A 5,357-nucleotide genomic window follows, 5' to 3' on the forward strand; every position below is an offset into this window, starting at 1 on the left:
GCTCAACCACCAAAGCGGATTATGTTCTCACGGCGATACTCGAGGACACCTTCCCAGAAATATCCGACTGGCTTTGTGAACAAGGAAACACCCCAATAGCACATGACGCCCTCAAAACATACCTTCTGCAGCAGTACTCGCCGTCGCCAGCCGCCCGTATAACAAAGGTTTTTCAGCTCTCGCAACAACCGTTGGGGGACCAAAGGGCTTCGCTTGCCCTCAGGGAAATGATCAGTATCGCTCGCCTTCAACCTGCCGCAGACGGCTCTCCTCGTGAGGTGAACCTACTCCGTGCCCTTTGGATACGCCGTTTACCCGAACCTGTACGCGCTGCCATACCCGATGTCGATAGTTTACCCATAAAGGACTTGATGACCAAAGCCGATGCCCTTATGGACAGCCACTTCAAGACTTCCATCAACGCCTCCACCCCTGACGACGAGGATGCCTATACAACGTCAACCGAAGCTGACGTGAATGCCGTAGGACATACACGCCTACCCCGTGACGTGCCGAAGCGGCGACACAGCCGCCCACCACCCACCAATCGCTCGCGCCCCAACGAACGACTTTTACAGCCACTTACTACCTCCCATCCGCCGCAGTTTTTCTACTACCACTTCCGATTCGGAGCAACCGCGAAGAAATGTGCCAAAGATTGTCAGTGGCCAAAAAACGTGTAAGTAGGCCATCGCTTGTGGCGGTGGCCTCCCATGTTTCTAATCTGTTCTTTTTACAGGATGCAGGAACGGGCGTGCAATTTTTGGTAGACACGGGTGCTTGTAGTTCTCTTTTGCCAAGGAAACTCTTCAAGGCACAACGTAGTCTGTCTACATCTGCTGACGTCCGCTTGGTAGCTGCCAACGGTTTGTGATACCCACCTACGGTTACGAGAACCTCACATTATCGTTCGGAAACGGTAAATTCAATTGAAAGTATCTCGTTGCTGACGTCACAATGCCAATCCTCGGTGCTGATTTCCTCTCTCATTTCCACCTTCTGGTGGATGTTGCCCACCGACGATTGGTCAACGCAGACTCGTACTAGTCGACACCTCTTCAACCCGCCCCCTCTAACCTCACTCTCCACATCAGCTCACTCACGGATGCCTACGCTCACCTCCTCACGTCGTACCCGGAAGTTTTCCGTTCAGAACTTCGCCAAACGCCCACGGTTCCTCCCAAGCACGGTATTTATCACCATATCAAGACGACAGGAACCCCAGTCTTCGCAAAATTCAGACGTCTAACACCGGAACGATTGGCAGCCGCCAAACAGACGTTCGCCAAAATGGAGAAAATGGGCCTTTGCCAAAAGGCCTCCAGCCCATGGTCGTCACCCTTACACATCGTTCTGAAGAAAGACGGCTCCCTCCGTCCGTGCATGGATTACAGGCGCCTGAACATGCAAACAGAACCGGATCACTACCCGCTCCCAAACATTGCCGATGTAACCTCCTACCTGCACAAAGCGAAGGTTTTCTCTACGCTCGACCTCTTGAAGGGGTATTATCAGGTGCCTATGAACCCAGAAGACATCCCCAAGACCGCCATCACCACTCCGTTTGGCACATACACCTTCAATTACTCGTGTTTTGGCCTTCGTAATGCTGGGGCAACGTTTCAACGTCTCATGGATGGCATCTTAGGGGACCTCCCTTTCTGTGTATGTTATGTGGACGACATACTTGTGTTCTCCTCCTCAAAAGAGGAACACCTCCGTCACCTGCGCATCGTGCTCGACCGGCTGCAACAAAACGGCCTTGTAGTCCGGTACGACAAGTGTACCTTTGGCGCCAATGAAGTGTCGTTCTTAGGTCACCGTATCATTCCTGAAGGAGTCCATCCCCTCCCTGAGAAGGTAGCAGACGTTCAGAATTTCCCCGCGCCCTCGACCGTAAAAGCTCTGCAGGAATTCTTGGGCATGATCAACTATTATCACCGTTTTCTGCCAGCCATTGCCGCCACTCTTGCTCCCCTCTACGCCTCCCTCAAGGGTAAGCCAAAGGACCTGAAGTGGGGTCCCCTTCAAGAAGCAGCCTTCTGCAATGCAAAGAATGCCCTATCAACTGCTGCGGCTCTCACTTTTCCTATCCCACACGCCCCTCTCCTTCTCTCCACCGATGCCAGCGACGTCGCTATTGGTGCAGTACTCGAGCAGGTGGTCAAAGGCTCGCCCCGCCCATTGGCCTTCTTCAGCAGAAAACTGTCCAAGGCAGAATCGGGTTATTCTACCTTCGATCGAGAATTGCTGGCGGTGCACTTGGCTGTCCGTCACTTTTACTATTTCTTAGAAGGTACGCCCTTCGTCATTCGCACAGACCACATGCCTTCGGTGCACGCCTTCACTCGACAGTCTGACGCCTGGTCCGCCCATCAACGCCGACATCTCTCCGCCGTGGCTGAATACAATTGCACCCTCCAATACGTCCCTGGGAAAATGAATCCCGTTGCCGATGCCCTGTCAAGAAACACGTTGGCTGCCGTTCAACTGGGATTGGATTACAACGCCCTGGCTGAAGCCCAACGACAGGATCCAGAGTATCAAGCATGTAGGACATCCTGCACGTCCCTCCGTTGGGAGGATTTTCCCCTTGAAGACTCCAACACCACCCTCATCTGTGACGTCATTACTGGTAGACCGCGACCTTGGATTCCTGTTCCCATGCGCCGACAGGTGTTTGATCTCATCCACGGCCTTTCACATCCCTCGTGCCGTTCTACTGCACAGCTGCTGAAGGCAAATTTCATTTGGCATGGCATTTCCAAGGATGCTAAGGATTGAGTCCGTGCCTGTACTTCTTGCCAAACTTCCAAAGTACATCGACACACAGATTCAGGAGTGGGCACCTTTCCTCAACCTCAGCGTCGTTTCGCACACATTCACGTCGACGTTGTAGGGCTCCTACCCACATCACAAGGACATCGTTACCTGTTTACCGTCATCGACCGCTCCAATCGTTGGCCTGAGGCCATTCCCATGGAAACTGCAACGTCCGCCTCATGTACATCTGCCTTACTCTCTGGATAGATTTCAAGATTCGGTATCCCTGAGCATATTACTTCTGACAGGGGAACCACTTTCACCTCTCAATTATGGACGTCATTAGCAAATCTCCTGGGCATCACCCTACATCAGACAACGGCCTACAACCCCGCTGATAATGGAATGGTTGAACGTTTTCATCGCACCCTCAAAGCAGCTTTGATGTCCCGCTGCAAGAATTGCAACTGGTTTACTCAGCTTCCCTGGGTCCTCCTGGGACTAAGGACCACTCCTAAAGACGGCCTCGACGTCTCGGCAGCCGAAATGGTGTATTGCGACCCGTTGGTCGTCCCTGCCTAATTTTTTTCCTTCTACAACCTCCTCCGACGATCTCCAGCGCATACGTCACGTCGTTGGAAAATTTACTCCGTGCCGCCAGACTTACAAGCCCCCAGCGAAGCATCACATACCAACGGACTCGCACTCAGCAACGCACGTCTTCCTGCGCAACGACACCAGCAACCCACCACTAACGCCCCCTTACACGGGCCCTTTCCTTGTGATCCGACACAGTCTGAAAGCATTCCTCCTAAACATTCGGGGCAAAGAAGACTTTGTCTCCATTGATCGTCTAAAACCTGCTTATCTTCTGCCAGATGACCCGCCTACAGTTCGCCTCTCTAGATCTGGGTGCCCTATTTAACATGTACAGTATGTCATTTTTAGGGGGGAAGCCATGTACCAACCGTGTTACACACAATTGTACATAATTCCTTTTGTATATATTATACTTCCCTCGCACTAAAACGAACATGAAAATTCATGTCTGGTTTTTCCTCTGTGATATTGTCTGTCTTGTGAACTTGTCATGTCCTGTTGCCTTGAGGTTTTGTATGTAAGGAGAGTGTTCCACAACAATATAACTCAGTCGTTTCCAATCTGCCTTTGAGTTCACACCCTAACTCGGCGCCGTCACACTAGAGAGTTATAGGGTCCTATGACTGGCCAGACAGTACTACATTGGATTGTTCTCTCTGGTTACAGTTCTTTCCCTTTGCCTACTCACTCACCGAATAATCTGGCATATTCTTTACAGATTCTACTCTGTTCTCATACACCTGACGACACTGAGATTACCAAACAATTCTCTTTCACACAAGGGGTTAACCACTACACTGTAATTGGTCAGAGGCTACTTTCCACATGGTAAGGGTAGAAGAGACTATTTAGCTATGGTAAGCAGCTCTTCTAGGAGAACGACACTCCAAAATCAAACCATTGTTCTCTAGTCCCGGGCAGTGCCATAGCTTGTGTACCAAGGTCTTTTCTTGCTAGAGGGTACACTCGGGCACACTGTTCTATATAATTTCTCTCCATCTTGTTTAGTTAATTTATTTAAGGTTTACATATGAAATATGTATTGTAATGTTGTTACTGTTCTCAAAATATTTTATTTCTCCTTGTTTCCTTTCCTCACTGAGCTACTTTCCTTGTTGGGGCCCCTGAGCTTTTAGCATCTTGCTTATCCAACTAGGGTTGTAGCTTAGCATTTGATAATAATAATAATTATAATAATAATAATAATAATAATAATAAAAATAATAATAATAATAATAATGATAATAATGTTTTCTCTATAAATATAGAGACTACCATACTAGGACACCTGAAAGGATATGATAATTTGAGTCATGTTTGCAGTTGGAGTTTATCTGAAATATTAGTTCTATTTGTTATCATATATGTTCAAAAAGACTCTTATTTATTTTTGTCAGTATATTACTTCATATTGTGTTCATAGTTGGTTTGCTCATGCCATCTATGATGGGTGAATCCATCATTGGCTTATAAGAAAATGAATATGTAGTTGATTTAAAACGTCCTTAATTTTACAATTTCTGACATGATATATTTATAGAGAAAACATTATTATTATTATTATTATTATTATTATTATTATTATTATTATTATTATTATTATTATTATTATTATTATTATTATTATTATTATTATTATTATCTTTTTCATATGTAATTTTAATGAACGTATTCTTTTTATGGGTTTATAATTAGCCTACAACATGTTATCACCACAATGAATATCAATAGCCAAGGCGGTTCGTTCTGTTAGAATACAAAGTAGTAATTTATAGCGAATTTATGAAAAAAGGCTAGAATGACGTGGTATTCAATGTCGGACAACACTTGAACAACAAAACTGTAAAAAAATCAGGGGGTAAAACACTTCTCACATAAAAAGCCAATAAATATATCTACAAAAAATTAGAAAACTATCGTTATGTGTGCAAATATAGTCGACTTTCTGCAAGGGTTGCTTACCACATCTAATGCCTCAAAAGAAGAAGAACTCT

Source organism: Palaemon carinicauda, chromosome 18 (genome assembly GCF_036898095.1).
Source record: "Palaemon carinicauda isolate YSFRI2023 chromosome 18, ASM3689809v2, whole genome shotgun sequence".
Classification (NCBI taxonomy): domain Eukaryota; kingdom Metazoa; phylum Arthropoda; class Malacostraca; order Decapoda; family Palaemonidae; genus Palaemon; species Palaemon carinicauda.